The sequence below is a fragment of the Rhodnius prolixus genome, unplaced genomic scaffold (assembly GCF_049639745.1).
Source record: "Rhodnius prolixus isolate KJV_2025 unplaced genomic scaffold, Rpr scaffold_6, whole genome shotgun sequence".
NCBI classification, from domain to species: Eukaryota; Metazoa; Arthropoda; class Insecta; order Hemiptera; family Reduviidae; genus Rhodnius; species Rhodnius prolixus.
The window spans coordinates 30927527-30948252 of NW_027411634.1; the positions used below are offsets into that span (position 1 = coordinate 30927527).

The 20726-nt window shown below is 31.8% G+C and overlaps 1 long non-coding RNA gene across 1 annotated transcript; it reads right to left on the reverse strand.

The window, feature by feature from the left end:
- Positions 1 to 403: 403 nt before the first annotated feature.
- On the reverse strand, positions 404 to 20348 carry LOC141460108 (uncharacterized). Its single transcript, XR_012461735.1, has 3 exons — positions 20104 to 20348; positions 19827 to 19966; positions 404 to 641 (listed from the first exon to the last, which is right to left on the reverse strand). It is a non-coding gene; the product is annotated as an uncharacterized lncRNA (long non-coding RNA).
- Between the last annotated feature and the right edge of the window lie 378 nt (positions 20349 to 20726).

Genomic DNA, 20726 nt, shown 5'->3' on the forward strand with positions numbered 1-20726 from the left:
TTTAAACATGCCATACGAACGCGATGCGTTTCGTACGAAGTTTCGTAAATTATTAATAAAAGTTAATCTATGTGCGGCCCGCCAAAAAACATTAAAATTTAAATTGGCCCATTGATTAAAAAGGTTGCTCACCCACCCCTGGTCTAGAGAGTCGTCAACATGGTTAAATGTAAGTTTAAGGATGCCCCATATAAATACTATTTAAAAATGCAATTTATCATGAATAAAATACATTCCTACAATAATGTATAGAACACTCTCCGAGTTTATTTACATGGAGAAAAGAGATAAGAAAATGTAATTACATTGTAAAATTAATAATGAAAGATTTATTAAATCAAATCACTCTAAAGTTTAGAGTCTAAAATAAGGATTTCTAAAGTAAGTAAATAAATATCACAAATATGAGTTAACAAAGATTTTTATTATTAATATTTCTACATGAATGTCACAATAAAATTGTTTTAAAATAAATCCAGTGCCATCTCTTAGATGCCTCAATTCGTAATTTTAGTGGTTAGTTCCTGAGTAGGTTTTCTCTATTGTAGAGGTATATAATTGTAGAATAACACTTTTTCTTTAGGTTTGATAGCTCGTTCAACATTAACGTTCTTGTAACGTTAAAACTGTCTCATTCGTATCTGAAAATGATAAAAATAATTTATTGTAACTTGCTTAATAAATATTAATAAACATCTTGATTATACTCTTATCCTGTCTATAGATGGCTGTTTTTTAGCCAAATTAAAAAAAACTTACAAAAATTTTTACTTTATACATTACTTAATTTTATAAAATTTACTTCTATCGATCATTTTTACTTTTACCACTTTAACCAATTTTGTTTTTAAACAGGCGGGCATTTATAAATGTTTTTTTTTTTAAATGCTAGTAATGTTTGTTTTATGGACTCTATATCACTCATTCACTTTCAACAGAAGATAATTCTCCATATACTATCACCAGAATAATCCTGAAATACAATAATCCTTCTCAACATCTCCGACAGAATGAAGGTGAATGGGCCAAATCGATAAGACCTCTCACGTACAGAACATCACCAAAGTACTAGATCTTCCTACATTCCACCTCCACTTTCTCTTTCTCCCAACATTATACCCTTCAAAAAACTAAACTTAGAATGATACTTAGCGAAGGGGACAGGAAAAAAAATCAATCAAACGTTTGGTTCAACGCCCCCACGAGCCTTTAATTCTAAGAAGTTTCAAAGTTGTGCAGGAATAACAAATTTTAGAGATGATTTCTTAAAAAGAGGTTGGGAGCATACATGCTGCTCATAGTAATTCTGAATATATAAATGTAATAAATAAAATGCTAAATAAATGTAATACAATTAGAGGATGAAATTAAGAAGAAAAAAATAGTTTTAGTTAGAAAAGTTTTTTTTCTAATTCCCTAAAATACTATAACTTTGACAAAATCCACACCTTTTACAGTACAACATACTACCATGGAAACTTTTACCAGTAATAACACCAAGTATAGATGTAAGAACACATCGTATCAGATAATATTTTGATGGGAATTTCCAATTTTTATGAAAATAATTATACGAGTATATCCTTTACCAAGGAAAATCTAGAAGAAAAAATAACTATACAAAAATAATAAATACGAGGGTCGTTTGAAAAGTCCATGCAAAGTCAGAGAGATAGCACTACTGGCGCGTATCGAGATTATGTTTAGTTAGTAGCATCTCTTGAAAGAACACACACCAAGTTTCAGCCAGATCTGTCTATTTCTTTGTGTTTGGCATTCGTTTGAATCGAGATGGGTGCCGCGATTGCTCACACTTGACCAAAAACGAAATCGTGTGAAGTGTTGCAAGGACGGTATGCAGCTGTTCCAGAAGAATCCGCAGGACTTTAAGCGTCGTTTCGTCACTATGGATGAAACATGGATACATCACTACACTCTTGAGACCAAAGAACAATCTAAACAATGGGTTACCAAGGGGGAATCTGCGCCAAAAAAGGCGAAGACCGTTCCTTCGGCCGGAAAGATTATGGCGACTGTCTTTTGGGATTCGCAAGGAATAATCCTCATCGACTATCTGGAAAAGGGTAAAACTACTACAGGTGCATATTATTCATCGTTATTGGACCGTTTGAAAACCGAACTGCAAGAAAAACGCCCACGATTGGCCCACAAAAAAGTCCTTTTCCATCACGACAACGCAACAGCTCACACCTCAGCAGTTGTGGTCGCAAAATTAATGGAAATAGGGTTCCAACTCGTTTCACATCCCCCCTATTCTCCAGGCTTGGCTCCCTCGGACTACTATTTGTTCCCCAATATGAAGAAATGGCTGGCGGGAAAAAGTTTTTATTCAAACGAGGAGGTGATTGCAGAAACGAATGGCTATTTTTCAGACTTGGACAAATCCTATTATTCGGAAGGGATCAACAAACTAGAGCAGCGTTGGACGAAGCGTATAAGCCTAAAAGGAGACTATGTTGAAAAATAAAAAAGGTTTACCCCAAAAAATTAAGTAGTTTTTATTTTTGCACGGACTTTTCAAACGACCCTCGTAGATGCTACCTCTTAAAAAATGGTTATCTCAAACCAGATTAGTTTTTCTCTCAAGAAAAATTAACATGAACTTTAAACTTTTCATTTAAAGAAAAGCCTTTTTCATCCCAATTGTGACGAATCTTTTCAATGTTGTAAAAGAAGTCTTGGAAAGTGATTTCCAAATTATTTTATTCCCTAATAGTAACAAAGGAACCTTTTAATAAACTAAGGCAGAAGTTCCATTAATATACAATATTTTCATAGAAATTATTGCTTAACATGCACTGGATGATTCCTAAACTCTATAAAAAATGTATTAGAAAATAGAGCCTAGGAGAAAGCTTACATCGTGCACTTTTCATAATTTTGGTAATTTAAAGAAAATCTAAAAGAAAAAAATCAGATTATTGGTTTAATTTACATTAGTTGGCGTTAAAATTACTTGAAAATGCATTTTTGGGCTTATTATTAATGCAGAATTTTGTTTAAGGACAACCAACCAAAATTCATTGCAGTACCATAAAAAGTTCTACATTATTCACAATTTACGAGCAATATTTCTAAAAATTAGCTCTGAGAAAAGATAAATTTGATTGTACATTAAGTAACTTTTAAATCAAAAAGGTGAAATACAGTTAAAATTGAACGTTTCAGGTATAGTATGAGTAACTTAAAATCATCTTAAACCACTTTCTCTTACTACAATTATCATAATTATAATTGGACAAATCTTCTTGATAAGCCTGTAATTCAATGTTCGAAGAATATTAGCTATTTTACTATTATTAAAAATATAATTCACAAATTTATCTTTGCTTATAAGCTTAGTTTGATCTTATTTGGTGGTAAACTTTATTTCTTGGCTAATGTGGGTAAGATTATACAGAAATTGAACGGTAATATCGTCTTTTTTACAGCAACTTTTTACAAGTATGATAAAATTTAACTAATTTACAAAGATTTCTATAGAATTCACATAGAATAACTTTATTTTTTAATAAACTGCTGTATGTTCACGTAGGTGATGGCAAATCACATAATTGATGGTATTTTGAACGAAATGAGATCCCAGATTCAAATAATTTGTAGGTATAATAATCTTTAGGATTTTTTTATTATTAAAATACATTAATTTGATCTAAAATTGTTACTTTGATAAATATTGATCAATCAGAAACGTAAATATTGTATTAATATGTTGAGTATTGATTGGTTTTTGAGCTACTTTGGTGAACTGAACGTCACATCTAGGGTCTAAACGGCCCTTAAGTATAATATAACTTGTTTAAAGCAGGCACATCACATAAACAGAAGTTAAATTTTATTATTATTTTTTTTTTAATATTAACCAATAGAAAGGAAATTTATTGAGTGCACTTACGGGAAAAAGGAAGATTGGGTAAAGGCTGATTTAAGTTATTTATAAAATGGCTCAAAGGTAAAACTTCTCACCTACACTTAACTATTATTATTAAATATGATATAAAATTCAATTATAATGCGTAAATGAACAGTTAATGCGAGCTAAAATTTCAATATGAATGAATATTGACTTAACTAGGGTTTCCACTCTAAGGCTTACATATGAAACAATTTCAACACAAGATTAAGATCTTACCACTAATGTAGAACTACAGGCAATGAAGATTTTGCAAAATTATTAGCTTAAAAGAGAAAATTATCGCTTAGGTTCGTGGAAATTCGCCACGTATAAGGGTAGGTAATAGGTTAACTTGTTTTTACGGATTTTCTTAAAAACAACTTCAAAGATTTTGTTTAAACTTTGTGTACTTTTTATTTAAGCCGTATTACATAAATTTTACTGAAAACCGTTCTCTGTAAACTTATTTTGAGATCACTTTCTCAGTACAACTTCAGCACTAGGTCACACTCGAAAACTAGTATTTAAATAAAATTTTAAGTTTTACCACTAATTTATTATTAAACTTTACCTATTATTTAATTTAAATTCCAAATATGAAGAAAATCTATCGAGCAGATTTTCAAGAATTAGCCAAAGAAGGTCAGGAGTAGAGGTGTTCATTTTTGCCTTAAAAACCTATTTCTAATGGAAAATAAACTATTTAACTACTTAATTCAACTTGATAATTTAATATTCTTTCATTTTTTAAAAGAAAAACATTAGTATTATTAATTTTCAATTGGAACTACTTTTTGTATTCTTCCGCAAAACCATGTGCTTAGGTGTGACGTCATAAAGTAGTCCCAAATTATTTATTTAAAAAAAGGCGTTAAAACTATTAATAGTATGGAAATATCACTTTTTTTATCTAAATTAACTTGTTATTAATCCATTTTAAATAGAATTGTGCTTAAATTTGATTTTATAAAAAATCCAAGTTCAAATATGGCGACTAACGGATTTTTGCAGTCAGTTGCCATTGGGCTCCCGACCAGTCAACATCTATGCTGTTCACGTAAGTAAGATTTTATTATTTATTTAATTAAATTCAATCAAATTTTTATTAAAATTAATAAAGTGATACAAATATATTAAATTTACGGAGTTTTAGATATTTTTTTACTAAAAAATTAAAAGAATTGAATTAGCACGTGGTCGACCAATGAATCTTGCATGCCTGGGCAAGCAATGATTCGTATTTCTTTAATTATTTTTCTAATTCACTTTATTAATTTTTACATTTTGAATTTAAATTTATGTTTATTCTAATTTTAAATTTATTAATTTATTTTTTTGTTGTAACTTAACTCTTGAAATAGCTTTAGACCTTGGGACATTTCTTAACAACTTTTCTAAAACAATCAATTGTCCGAATTGTGAAGTATGTCATCCCGAACAGTCTTTACCTACCTTGAACAGAATAAGCAGGGGTTACGTAAATTTTGGAAAAAAATAGGTAAGTAATAATATTTATTATTTTATTCAATAAGAACACTGCAAATAAAAATTTTATAATAGAAATTCAAATAGTTTAAAATAAAATTAATTAATGAAATCAATTAAGGATTCAAATGAAACATTCTACAATTGATTGGATTTTGAAATAATTTTAAAGCGCACAATAAGAAAGGTAACCTTCACTTTGGAGTTCAGCATTGAATAAAAAGAAAGATATAAATATAAATGGGCTAGTCAATTACTTCATTAAAAAAATTTTAAGCTATGGAAAGATCCATCAATTTCTATTTAAAACAATTGGAGGGCATTTCGTTTCCCTAAAAAGATTTCTTGTGTTCTTAAATAAAATATTCTAGACTGAGGGAAATTAAAATATTATTCAAGGTTTATGAGACATTTTATTATAATAATACTTCCATTACACGTCGATACAGCAAATCATAAAACGTTCTCAATTATTCAAAACAATATCTAGATTTTAAGTTTGTACAATGCATTAATAAGGAAAGATAATCCTTAACCTTATAGTTATTGCGATAATCGGTAAGTAATTTTTGGGGAGCGAAATCTGATCTCTACCTCCTCGAGGTGCTCCCTGGGCAACTACTCCCGGGAGTAGGCTAACAGAGACAGTACACGTTTCAAAGCTCAAATGTAGCTTCAATTAACCCTAACTTTTACAAATTTTCTAGTATAACCTTTCGCTTCAACGTTAATTATAATTCCACTTATTTTACATTTTCATATTTAATTACTATGGTGTAACTAATAGCATGATAATAATGCATGAAAAAATTAAATCATTTCACTAATTGCATGCTCACTACTCACCTAAATGAATACTTGGAATTATAATTATTTAAAACATTTTAGTGGCCACTAAAAATGTTTTTACTCAGTTTTTTAAAACTAAATGTGAATCACATATACCGACTAATTAATTATTGCGTTAGATTTATCTCGGATACGCATCATGCACAACACTTCGTGACAAAAAACACTGGCTCCGATTTTATACATTACACGTTTAATTGTTAAAAAATCTTTTGTTTCTTCGTTGATTTGTTAAATTTCAGGCTCGGGTTTCAGTTGTTAATCGACTTCTTCTAGATTCTTGAATTTCGTTTTCTTTGTTGGTTATGCAGACTTTGTTTTCTTCAAGTCTGTATCTTTTTGTAAGCCCACTTACCCACCAGTCCCATCAGAAGAAACTATATCACAGGAATTTCAATTGATGACCAAATTATCTAGTTTATAAGTTAGGTTAAGCTTAGTTGTAAGTTTGGCAAATGTGCCCCTGCCATATAAGAAGAAACTACATATGAGGAATTTCAATGGATGACTAATCTATCTAGTTTGTAAGTTAGATTAAGCTTAGTTGTAAGTTGGGCAAGTGGTGCCCCTGCCATATAAGAAGAAACCATATTTGAGGAATTTCAATGGATGACTAATCTATCTAGTTTGTAAGTTAGATTAAGCTTAGTTGTAAGTTTGGCAAGTGGTGCCCCTGCCATATAAGAAGAAACCATATATGAGGAATTTCAATGGATGCCTAATCTATCTAGTTTGTAAGTTAGATTAAGCTTAGTTGTAAGTTGGGCAAGTGGTGCCCCTGCCATATAAGAAGAAACCATATTTGAGGAATTTCAATGGATGACTAATCTATCTAGTTTGTAAGTTAGATTAAGCTTAGTTGTAAGTTGGGCAAGTGGTGCCCCTGCCATATAAGAAGAAACCATATTTGAGGAATTTCAATGGATGACTAATCTATCTAGTTTGTAAGTTAGATTAAGCTTAGTTGTAAGTTTGGCAAGTGGTGCCCCTGCCATATAAGAAGAAACCATATATGAGGAATTTCAATGGATGACTAATCTATCTAGTTTGTAAGTTAGATTAAGCTTAGTTGTAAGTTTGGCAAGTGGTGCCCCTGCCATATAAGAAGAAACCATTTATGAGGAATTTCAATGGATGACTGATCTATCTAGTTTGTAAGTTAGGTTAAGCTTAGTTGTAAGTTACCCCAGTCTGCCCCTGCTATATAAGAAGAAACCATTTATGAGGAATTTCAATGGACGGCTAAAGTATCTAGTTTATAAGTTAGGTTAAGCTTAGTTGTAACTTCGGCAAGTGTGCCACTGCTTTATAAGAAGAAACCATATATGAGGAATTTCAATGGATTGCTAAAGAGTTTAGTTTGTAAGTTAGGTTAAGCTTAGTTTTAAGCTGGACAAGTGTTCCCCTGCTATATAAGAAGAAACCATATATGAGGAATTTCAATGGATGACTAATCTATCTAGTTTGTAAGTTAGGTTAAGCTTAGTTATAAGTTACCCCAGTGTGCCCCTGCTATATAAGAAGAAACCATATATGAGGAATTTCAATGGATGGCTAAAGTATCTAGTTTATAAGTTAGGTTAAGGTTAGTTGTAAGTTGGGCAAGTGTGCCCCTGCTATATAAGAAGAAACCATATATGACGAATTTCAATGGATGGCTAAAGTATCTAGTTTATAAGTTAGGTTAAGCTTAGTTGTAACTTGGGCAAGTGTGCCCCTGCTATATAAGAAGAAACCATATATGAGGAATTTCAATGGATGACTGATCTATCTAGTTTGTAAGTTAGGTTAAGCTTAGTTGTAAGTTTGGCAAGTGTGCCCCTGCTGTATAAGAAGAAACCATATATGAGGAATTTCAATGGATGGCTAAAGTTCCTAATTTGTAAGTTAGGTTAAGCTTAGTTGTAAGTTGGGCAAGTGGTGCCCCTGCCATATAAGAAGAAACCATATTTGAGGAATTTCAATGGATGACTAATCTATCTAGTTTGTAAGTTAGATTAAGCTTAGTTGTAAGTTACACCAGTCTGCCCCTGCTATATAAGAAGAAACCATTTATGAGGAATTTCAATGGACGGCTAAAGTATCTAGTTTATAAGTTAGGTTAAGCTTAGTTGTAACTTGGGCAAGTGTGCCACTGCTTTATAAGAAGAAACCATATTTGAGGAATTTCAATGGATGACTAATCTATCTAGTTTGTAAGTTAGGTTAAGCTTAGTTGTAAGTTACCCCAGTCTGCCCCTGCTATATAAGAAGAAACCATTTATGAGGAATTTCAATGGACGGCTAAAGTATCTAGTTTATAAGTTAGTTTAAGCTTAGTTGTAACTTGGGCAAGTGTGCCCCTGCTATATAAGAAGAAACCATATATGAGGAATTTCAATGGATTGCTAAAGTCTTTAGTTTGTAAGTTAGGTTAAGCTTAGTTGTAAGTTTGGCAAGTGTGCCCCTGCTGTATAAGAAGAAACCATATATGAGGAATTTCAATGGATGGCTAAAGTTCCTAATTTGTAAGTTAGGTTAAGCTTAGTTGTAAGTTACCCCAGTCTGCCCCTGCTATATAAGAAGAAACCATTTATGAGGAATTTCAATGGACGGCTAAAGTATCTAGTTAATAAGTTAGGTTAAGCTTAGTTGTAACTTGGGCAAGTGTGCCACTGCTTTATAAGAAGAAACCATATTTGAGGAATTTCAATGGATGACTAATCTATCTAGTTTGTAAGATAGGTTAAGCTTAGTTGTAAGTTACCCCAGTCTGCCCCTGCTATATAAGAAGAAACCATTTATGAGGAATTTCAATGGACGGCTAAAGTATCTAGTTTATAAGTTAGGTTAAGCTTAGTTGTAACTTGGGCAAGTGTGCCCCTGCTATATACGAAGAAACCATATATGAGGAATTTCAATGGATTGCTAAAGTCTTTAGTTTGTAAGTTAGGTTATGCTTAGTTGTAAGTTTGGCAAGTGTGCCCCTGCTGTATAAGAAGAAACCATATATGAGGAATTTCAATGGATTGCTAAAGTGTTTAGTTTTTAATTTAGGTTAAGCTTAGTTGTAAGTTGGGCCAGTGTGCACCTGCTATATAAGAAGAAACCATATATGAGGAATTTCAATGGATGACCAAATTATCTAGTTTATAAGTTAGGTTAAGCTTAGTTGTAAGTTTGGCAAATGTGCCCCTGCCATATAAGAAGAAACTACATATGAGGAATTTCAATGGATGACTAATCTATCTAGTTTGTAAGTTAGGTTAAGCTTAGTTGTAAGTTGGGCCAGTGTGCCCCTGCCATATAAGAAGAAACCACATATGAGGAGTTTCAATGGATGGCTAAAGTGCCTAGTTTGTAAGTTAGGTTAAGCTTAGTTGTAACTTGGGCAAGTGTGCCACTGCTTTATAAGAAGAAACCATATATGAGGAATTTCAATGGATTGCTAAAGTGTTTAGTTTGTAAGTTAGGTTAAGCTTAGTTTTAAGCTGGACAAGTGTTCCCCTGCTATATAATAAGAAACTATATATGAGGAATTTCAATGGATTGCTAAAGTCTTTAGTTTGTAAGTTAGGTTAAGCTTAGTTGTAAGTATGGCAAGTGTGCCCCTGCTGTATAAGAAGAAACCATATATGAGGAATTTCAATGGATGGCTAAAGTTCCTAATTTGTAAGTTAGGTTAAGCTTAGTTGTAAGTTGGGCAAGTGGTGCCCCTGCCATATAAGAAGAAACCATATATGAGCAATTTCAATGGATGGCTAAAGTGCCTAGTTTGTAAGTTAGGTTAAGCTTAGTTGTAAGTTGGGCAAGTGGTGCCCCTGCCATATAAGAAGAAACCATGTTGGAGGAATTTCAATGGATGGCTAAAGTGTTTAGTTTGTAAGTTAGGTTAAGCTTAGTTTTAAGCTGGGCAAGTGTTCCCCTGCTATATAAGAAGAAACCATATATGAGGAATTTCAATGGATGACCAAATTATCTAGTTTATAAGTTAGGTTAAGCTTAGTTGTAAAAGTTGGGCAAGTGGTGCCCCTGCCATATAAGAAGAAACCATATTTGAGGAATTTCAATGGATGACTAATCTATCTAGTTTGTAAGTTAGGTTAAGCTTAGTTGTAAGTTACCCCAGTGTGCCCCTGCTATATAAGAAGAAACCATTTATGAGGAATTTCAATGGATGGCTAAAGTATCTAGTTTATAAGTTAGGTTAAGATTAGTTGTAAGTTGGGCAAGTGTGCCCCTGCTATATAAGAAGAAACCATATTTGAGGAATTTCAATGGATGACTAATCTATCTAGTTTGTAAGTTAGATTAAGCTTAGTTGTAAGTTGGGCAAGTGGTGCCCCTGCCATATAAGAAGAAACCATATATGAGGAATTTCAATGGATGACCAAATTATTTAGTTTATAAGTTACGTTAAGCTTAGTTGTAAGTTGGGCAAGTGGTGCCCCTGCCATATAAGAAGAAACCATATTTGAGGAATTTCAATGGATGACTAATCTATCTAGTTGGTATCTTAGGTTAAGCTTAGTTGTAAGTTACCCCAGTGTGCCCCTGCTATATAAGAAGAAACCATATACGAGGAATTTCAATGGATGGCTAAAGTATCTAGTTTATAAGTTAGGTTAAGATTAGTTGTAAGTTGGGCAAGTGTGCCCCTGCTATATAAGAAGAAACCATATTTGAGGAATTTCAATGGATGACTAATCTATCTAGTTTGTAAGTTAGATTAAGCTTAGTTGTAAGTTGGGCAAGTGGTGCCCCTGCCATATAAGAAGAAACCATATATGAGGAATTTCAATGGATGACCAAATTATTTAGTTTATAAGTTACGTTAAGCTTAGTTGTAAGTTGGGCAAGTGGTGCCCCTGCCATATAAGAAGAAACCATATTTGAGGAATTTCAATGGATGACTAATCTATCTAGTTGGTATCTTAGGTTAAGCTTAGTTGTAAGTTACCCCAGTGTGCCCCTGCTATATAAGAAGAAACCATATACGAGGAATTTCAATGGATGGCTAAAGTATCTAGTTTATAAGTTAGGTTAAGCTTAGTTGTAAGTTGGGCAAGTGAGCCCCTACCATTTAAGAAGAAACCATATCTTAGGAATTTCAATGGATGCCTGATGTAATGAAGTGTCATCCTTCAGCTCAAAAGAAAACCATATTTTTGGAATCTTTGTGGTGGATGGCAAAGTAGTTGATAAGTAGTATTTTAAGGAAATTGTTTGGGACAAATAGTTTATTTAGTTACGTTCTGACTATAAAAGTAATTTCATCTTCAACTTAAACTAATTTAAGTGAACTCTTCCAGTTTGTTTTGCAGACTGTTGAGGTGCTCTTGAAGGATTGGTATATGTTTAAATTTCACTTGTATTTGTTTTTGTTCACTTAGCATTATTGGTGTATTTAAGGGACTTCGTTTCTCTTGGAACAGATAGAGTATATTTCCTGGCAATTTATTTTTATTAATTAATCTACGTTTTAAATGTAAAAAGAAGGTTGCATTTAGGTAAAAGAGTGACATTGATTAGAAGAAGAAAATGGTTGAACAGGTTGTTTGCGTACGCTGGTTACTGAGAAACTTGTCCAGATGGTTTCATTTCAAATTCGTCCAAGGGTAGATGATCTTTTCTAGTTATTATTGATAGCATTCTCAAAGCAGTCTTATTCTTTCTACATAATAGCTTGGCAGTCAGTCGAAAATATTTAAGAGTTTTATTATATATAATTGAAACCCTTCTACAAATTTTCTATCATAATTTTTCGTTTCAATAATTATTATAATTCCACTTATTATACATTTTCATATTCAATTAATATGGTGTAACTAATAGCATGATAATGATGCATGAAAAAATTAAATCATTTCACTAATTGCATGTTCACTACTCATCTAAATGAATACTTGGAATTATAATTATTTAAAACATTTTAGTGGCCACTAACAATGTTTTTACTCGGTTTTGTAAGACTAAATGTGAATCAAATATACCAACTAATTAATTATTGTGTTAGATTTATATCGGATACACATCCTGCACAACACTTCGTGACAAAAAACACTATCTCCGATTTTACACATTACAAGTTTCATTGTTTTAAAAACCTTTTGCTTCTTGGTTGATTGGTTTTATTTCAGGCTGGGGTTTCAGTTGTTAATCCTCTTCTGGTTGTTTCTAGAATTTCGGTTTTCTTTGTTGGTTTTGCAGACTTTGTTTTCTTCAAGTCTGTATCTTTTTGTAAGCCCAATTTCCCACCAGTCCAAAAACCCTTTTTTTCCGAACGCCTTTCGAATAATCCCCCTATTTCCCTAATTGCCCCATCCTATACATAACCTAGAAATCTAGGTTTAACTCATTCTAGAAATTGGTCTATGCAGACAGAGCTCCCTGTATATCCCTCAATCACTAAACGATATTCTTACCCTATTCCTTTTTCCTCCAATTTTATCCCAATCCATTTTTACAAACTCCATTGTATGGAGTTCTATATAACCCTATGCCTGCTTAAATGACCAACTAGAATGCGGATGTGGGTAGAAAGGCGTTCTTTGGGGAGCGAAAACTGATCTCTACCTCCTCGAGGTGCTCCCCGGGCAACTACTCCCGGGAGTAGGCTAACAGAGACAGTACACTTTTTAAAGATTTAAAAAAGCTTCAATTTAAATTTTTTCCAAATTTAATTAAACTTTATAAATACAAAGATTTTCATTAACGATAAGCGAAATGATAAATTAGAACTGTTTTAATATGAAAGTGTTATCTCGTGCAGTTTCGCGAAAGTTTGAGATATATATGAAAAATTGCTTAAAAAAAATATACCTCAAATGCTTCAGTTTGAACTTGAAATAAAACTAATAAGATCTTGTCAAGTTATTTCTTCCTCTGCTGCAAGCGTGTTAAATTTTTTTCAACTTTTTTCTGTATTGATGTCTTCTTTTCACTTAAGTTTGCCTTTTTCCTTTTATGATCAAAACTTAAATTAACTAGCGAAAAATTCATTGCCAGCTAAATATACAATTTCTGTACTAATATAAGAATCAGGGTTCTTTTTAAATCAATAATGGTTTATTTATAAAAACTAGAAAAAGTAATAAACAGAAAAATATATACATAGCGATACTTTATGGCAGAATAAACATTCTGGCCTGACAGAATTAAAGACGGCTTTTCGTTAGTTTAAGTGTAGTTTATTTATTGACGTTACACTGAAATAACATTCTAGTTTACCTATCAAATTAAACTATTCATGTTCCAAACAATTAGTTTTAAGTATAGTTAAGATAATAATTAAGATCAAGGATAATGAAGAACGTCAATGATAATGGAGCTGTGAAACGAAGCTTTGAAGTGAAAACCAAAAAATTGAAATGCTACTTAGTTATAAGTTAGTTTTAAGTAACGCTAATCCCAACCTGTGATGAGGAAAACCAACATCATTTAGTTAAATTAGTTTTAAGAGACTTTAAGTTTGTATATTGCATTAAAAAAAAGAAAAGATATCTCTTACTATTTTTCTCCCTAATCCTCTTAATATTAAACCCCAGTATGACATTAAATTGTATGACGAAGGGCAAAGCAACTATGATATGGAAGCCAAAAATGGGTAATACCAATTAAATAAATAAGAAGCTATAGAAGTGAGCCAAACCCTGACACTCAGTGATGTGGAAGTCAAACATAGTTTTAAATTAATTAATTTAGTAAATTTATAGCTATAACTGTGATGCAGTGATAAAATATTTTGTTAACATAAATTAGTTTTAGAAAAAAGCTTAAATTATTCTGGGGACATATTATTGTTTAGTTGTTAATTAGTTATAAGATATTAGTTAAAGAAACGCAATATTTTTTCAAACGTAATTTAGTTAGTTATTTTTATAAGATAGTTATAATCTTCATGAGATGATGTGAACACCAAAATATCTTTCAAACGTCGTTAAATTAGTTAGTTTACTAACTCTTAAGTAAGTATAAACCAGAAGCTGTGATGTGAAAACGGTGTAATATAATAAGAAGTTATATAATTCGCACATGTACCAACTTAGATGTCAAACATGAGATGGATAAATAGAAAAAGGAATCTAACTCTACAATATTTTTACATATGGGACATATGTTTTTAACATTCTCATCCAGGTAAAAAAAAAAACTTAGTTTTAAGAATTAGTTATAATGAGGCTGGGATGACGTTATGGAAGAGCAAAGTGGATATAGATGAAGGAATGGAATGGAAGTCCTATAAATATTTCGGATGTAATGGTAGATGGCTTAACAGACAATGGAGAAAAGAATATGTTCTAATCAATTTGGTGTTTGATGATATTGGTCCTCTCGTTGTTGCAAAATCTTAGTTTTTTATGTTTTTTTATTGGAAATGTCGATTGGATCTTTTGTAGTTTGTATAATATCGCATTTGCTTTGAGTGCTAGTAGTTGAAACGATACTCCAAAAAATGATTCACATGGACTTTATAAAAACAATTCTTTCCTAGTGTTCCATACCCAGTCGATTATTAATCTCGATTGAATTATAATCACTGCTGCTCATCTCTGAATATTTTGGGAAGCAGATTTGTAAACTCTGTTCTTATTTGTATTGACCCTCTATATTTATCATTAGCATTTATGTATTTTATTATTTTTCTCCTGGCAAAGACTGTTGATTATTTAGGCATTTATTCCTCCTGAAACTCATCAGTATTGACACACGTTGGAATTTCGTAGAGTTACAAGTTGATACTTGATTAAACTTTTCTTAGTGAATCTTTCTCTTATGTATTAGGAAGTAAGAATTGAAACTGACTATATCATAAGTGACAATAAAAACTGATAGATGGCACTAGTTTTAGTTACATTTTTAGTTGTAGTTTAGTTTAAGTAAAGCATTAGCTTCAGAGTAGCGATAGAATTAAATATTAGTTATAACAGTAGGTACAGTTTTAAGAATTAGTTATAGAAGTAGGAGTAGTTTTAAGAATTATTTATAGAAGTAGGTATAGTTTTAAGAACTAGTTATAGAAGTAGGTATAGTTTTAAGAATCAGTTATAGAAGTAGGTATAGTATTTACGAATTAGTTATAGAAGTAGGTATAGTTTTAAGCATATTTAAAGGCCATCGTATCAGTTTACATTCATTGAAAAAGTTCAGGTGTTGTGAGATGCAGTTATAATAGATAACTAACCTAATTTGTTTAAAATTCTTACTCCTCTTACATTATGTTACTAACCTGAATAAAACTAGCTCCTACTCTAACTTAGCATAAAAGATAAGCGAATTTGATGCTAATTTCCAGACATGCAATTTTACTCTTTTATTCCTCTAAAACTATCTGCACCTTACGCTCCTTTGCACGTTAATAAAAAAATAATTGCTAGCTTAAATGTAACAATTAATTCTTCTAGAGTTCACTACTAATACGATATATTTTAAAAGTATGGTACCATACTACTAATATCCGGGCTAATATAAAATAAAACGGTTCGCGTTCTGATCATATTTGTATTAGCGGGTCTTCTAGGGAACGATAAAATCGGATATCCGGGAATTAAGGTAATCCGTGAACGTCAAAACATAAAACATTCGGTAGGAAATATCCACCGTCCGAGTTACTATATAATTTTAAATAGCTTAAAAGATTATTCGGCGTGAAGCGTGTTCGGGAAGTAATTCGGTGTGGCAAACGGAACTAAATCGGTTACCGCTGTATTTCGATAGTATGTGATCTCTAGAACAACTATAAACGACATACGAGTATGACGCCGAACAATTAATTTACTGTTATTAATGTGCTAAGCAGAACTGGGCGCAGAGCATGTATGAGTTCTAAGTTAGTGAAATTGCTTAGAATTCAATTACCAACACATTCTGACACAGATAGTTGCTAAACATGTTGCCTTGATGAGACAATTCTTATGTAAAAAAAATCATGACTGCGACTAATTTTTTAGTGCCTCAGTCTCAAACAGTCTATTTGTACGGATTTATGAGTATATTAGGATTTTGGTTAAACATTTATGTAGAATTGACATTCTATATAATTTCAAAAAAATAAATGTGCTTTTATTTATTACGTTAAACGTTTTGATTTAATATTATTGGATAGTTTTTCTTTCTGTTCGAGAGCTTAATGTTCATGGACTTGTTTTCGCTGCAGTAGATTAACAATCCATAGGGGTTAATCTCTAAACAGATGAAATCCTATTTTTAGATTCGAAACGTTTGAAGTTAAATAAAAGTTTTTCTGTTTTTATGGTTTATGTAAATTTTAAATGTGTTATTAATCAAATATTTAGAAGCTCATGTACTTCTTTTCTTTTTGTGTTTACTTTGATCTTGATCTGCGAAATCTGAGAAGATTGTTAGGCGAACACAGAGCTTCGTTTTGTTTGGTTTGTGTTCTTTGTGAATTCTTGATAGCTGTTCTTCAGACAAAAATGGTCCATTGTAAATTAATTGTATCTTTAAAGGCAGTTACTTTTGTTATGTAGATAGTAAATGGAAGTAAACCTGATACCTCTTTTTTATGATTCTTTGATGTTCGTTGGTTCATAGATTCTTTGTAGGCTGTTATTTCTGCTATGCAGCTATAACATGGAACTAATCCAAACCACCGTATTACGTAAATCTACGTCTTTTAAAACTCCAGCCAAGCAAAAATTATAATAGAACAATCATTAGTTTTTAAGTTTACACAGTTATAAGTTGAGGAAATTTTACCTATCATGACAGAAGAAAGTCATATGATTGGAATCTCAATGGGTGCCAACTGAAATCAGTTCCAAGTTAACTTGGCTAAAAGGCTTGGAGAAAAGTAACCTTTATGTCAGGTGAACCTAATATCATTTAAATCGAAAAGGTTGCGACAGGTGTTTAGTTTATAAAGTAATGGATTAGATTAAGCTTTCAAAGTTCGCATTTATATTTTAAGACTTCTCATATTGGTGTTCACATCACTTGCAAGTAATTACGAGTAAGTAATTAAGGAGTAAACCATATGCACCCTCAAATTCTGACGAAAGAGAAATCTTAGGAATCTCAACGTGTGCCAAACGTGATTAGTTAGTAAGTTAAGTTAGCTTAAGTTGGAACAAATACACCCTCCATGTTAGACGAAACCTATATCTTAGGAATATCAACGTATGCTGAACGTGATTAGTTAGTAAGTTAAGTTAGCTGTAAGTTAAACGAAACCTATATCTTTGGACTATTAGTAAAAGCCTCACGTGATTAATTTTTATGCGAATAGGATAATTAAAGCTTATACTCTAGTACGCGATATTTGTTCAATGAATTCTTTTTTTTTATTCACATCATCTGCAATTAGCTTACTTAGATAGATAGTAAATAGTTTTTAGTTAGCTCATAAGTTGGGCATTATGCCACAGACATGTTAGAAGAACCATATCTTAGGAATCTCAATCAAATGCATTAAGTAATTAGTTTAGCAGTATGCACCTGACATATAAGAAGCACCATATCCCAGGGATCGGAATGGATGCCTTTAGTAATTAGTTGCGTACTATGCACCGGCCACGTAAGAAGAGACCATATCTTAGGAATCTTAATGGATCGCTTAAGTATCTAGTTTATAAGTTAACTTAGTTGTAAGTTGGGCAGTATGCCCCTGCCATATAAGAAGAAACCACATCTTAGGAATCTCAACGGATGCCTTAGGTAATTAATTTATAAGTTAGCTTTGTTGTAAGTTGGTGCAGTATCCATCATACAGCTCAGAAGAAAACCATATCTTTCGAATCTCAATTACTTAGTTACATACCGTCTATAATAGTAATTTCAGTGCACGTCATCTAATAGAAACACATCCTAAACTAATTTAAGTGAACACTTCAATTTTTTTTTGCAGACTGTTGAGGTGTTCTTGAAGTATTGGTATATGTTTAAATTTCACTTGTATTTGTTTTTGTTCACTTAGCATTATTGGAGTATTTAAGAGACTTCGTTTCTCTTGGAACAGATAGAGTATATTTCCTGGCAATTTATTTTTATTAATTAATCTACGTTTTAAATGTAAAAAGAAGGTTGCATTTAGGTAAAAGAGTGACATTGATTAGAAGAAGAAAATGGTTGAACATGTTGTTTGCGTACGCTGGTTACTGAGAAACTTGCCCAGATGGTTTCATTTCAAATTCGTCCAAGGGTAGATGATCTTTTCTAGTTATTATTGATAGCATTCTCAAAGCAGTCTTATTCTTTCTACATTAATAGCTTGGCAGTCAGTCGAAAATATTTAAGAGTTTTATTATATATAATTGAAACCCTTCTACAAATTTTCTATCATAATTTTTCGTTTCAATAATTATTATAATTCCACTTATTATACATTTTCATATTCAATTAATATGGTGTAACTAATAGCATGATAATGATGCATGAAAAAATTAAATCATTTCACTAATTGCATGTTCACTACTCATCTAAATGAATACTTGGAATTATAATTATTTTAAACATTTCAGTGGCCACTATGAATGTTTTTCTTCGGCTTTTTCAACACTAACTCTGAATCAGTTATACAGACTAATCAATTATTGTATTAGATTTTTTTCGGATACACATTCTGCACAACACTTCGTGACAAAAAACACTGGCTCCGATTTTACACATTACACGTTTCAGTTTTTTTAATTTGTTGTTTCTTGGTTGATTTGTTTAATTTCAGGCTGGGGTTTTAGTTGTTACTTGTATTCTTCTTTTTTCTTCAATTTCGTTTTTTTTATTGGTTTTGCAAACTTGAATTTCTTCATGTCTGTATCTTTTTATAATGCCAGTTACCCACCAGACCAAAAACCCTTTTCTTTCCGAACGCCTTTCTCATTATCCCTCCCTATTGCCCGAATTACCCTATCCCATATAACCTAGAAATCTAGGTTTACGTCATTCTAGTCTCTGGTCTATGCAGGTAGATCTCTCTGTATTTCCCTTTATCTCTAAACGATTTATTTACCCTATTACCTTAACCTCCAATTTTCTCCAGATCCATTTTTATAAACTCCATGGTATGGAGTTCTATATAACCCTATGCCTGCTTAAAAGACCAACTAGAATGCGGATGTGGGTGGAAAGGCGTTCTTTGGGGAGCAAAAACTGATCTCTACCTCCTCGAGGCGCTCCCCGGGCAACTACTCCCGGGAGTAGGCTAACAGAGACAGTACACTTTTTAAAGATTAAAAAAGCTTCAATTAATTTTTTTTCCTAATTTGAATAAACTTTATAAATACAAAGATTTTCATTATCGATAAAACCTCCCGTAAGGGGGAAGTGGACTTGCCACATCTTTGGGGACCTTGGCGTCACAGCGGGTACCCTAGCCTAACAACACGAACAATACATTTTCACTAAAATCTAGCGCACCACATTCTACGTATGTGTGTATGTTGCGGTCAATTTGTTTAAGTAAGTACACAGGTAAATTTCAATGATGTCCTGAAGGAAGGTGGCCTTCTATTATATATATTGTACATAACGATACTTCATGGCAGAATAAACTTTCTGACCTGACAGAATCAAAGAAAGCCTTTTGTCAAGCTTCATCAAGGCTAAACTAACTAAACATAAATATTAAGTAGATTTTTACCTCTTTTGAAAATGGTTATCTCACATCACATTTGTTTTTTCCTCAAGAAAAATTGATATGAACTGGCATTTTTCGTTTCAAGAAAAACATTTTTCATCTATTCCAATAGTGACGAATCCTCTCAATATTATAATAAAATCCTGGAAAGAGATTATCAACAATATAATTATTTTATTTCATAATCATAACAGAGGAAGTCTTTAATTCGGAAAACAGAGTTCTATTTAATATCCTTTCATATAAATTACTGCAAAATAGAGCGTAAGTGAGAGCTTACTTCGTGCACTTTTCATAATTTTGGTAACTTTGGTAATTCCAACTGAAACAGTCTGCAGTCTTGGCTACATTTCTATTGAAATTAAATATATTTATTCCACACTAAGCCACACAAAACCAAATCACCATATAAAGAACCAAAGTATTCCACTTTTGTTCTCTATTACCTACAATCACAATACACCAAAAGAAATGTTTAGTACAAATGGAGGGAAACTACTAGAAACATGTGTCCTCACTTTTGCAGAAAGACAGTGTAGCAATTATATATTTAATATTTACCAATATGAATATTATTAATAATTAACTGAAAGTATTTTAAAATTTTAAATATAAGATTATTTTTATAAAACCTTCTGACAATTAGTTATAATAATGTTTGAAATAATTTCTTATTTCTTTATACTGTTCCTGTGAACGAATCAAGATAACAAATTTACTTCGTTTCACTTGAGTTTGATTTAGTGACTTTTATCTAAATCACTAAGTTTTATTACGGAAGAGAAAACAATTCGAGAGAACTATCACACGATTTTCTCTTACTATAATGATTGTCAAGGTTCTTCCATTACACATCGATACTGCAAATCTTAAAACTACTTAATTTTTAAAAACAATATCAAG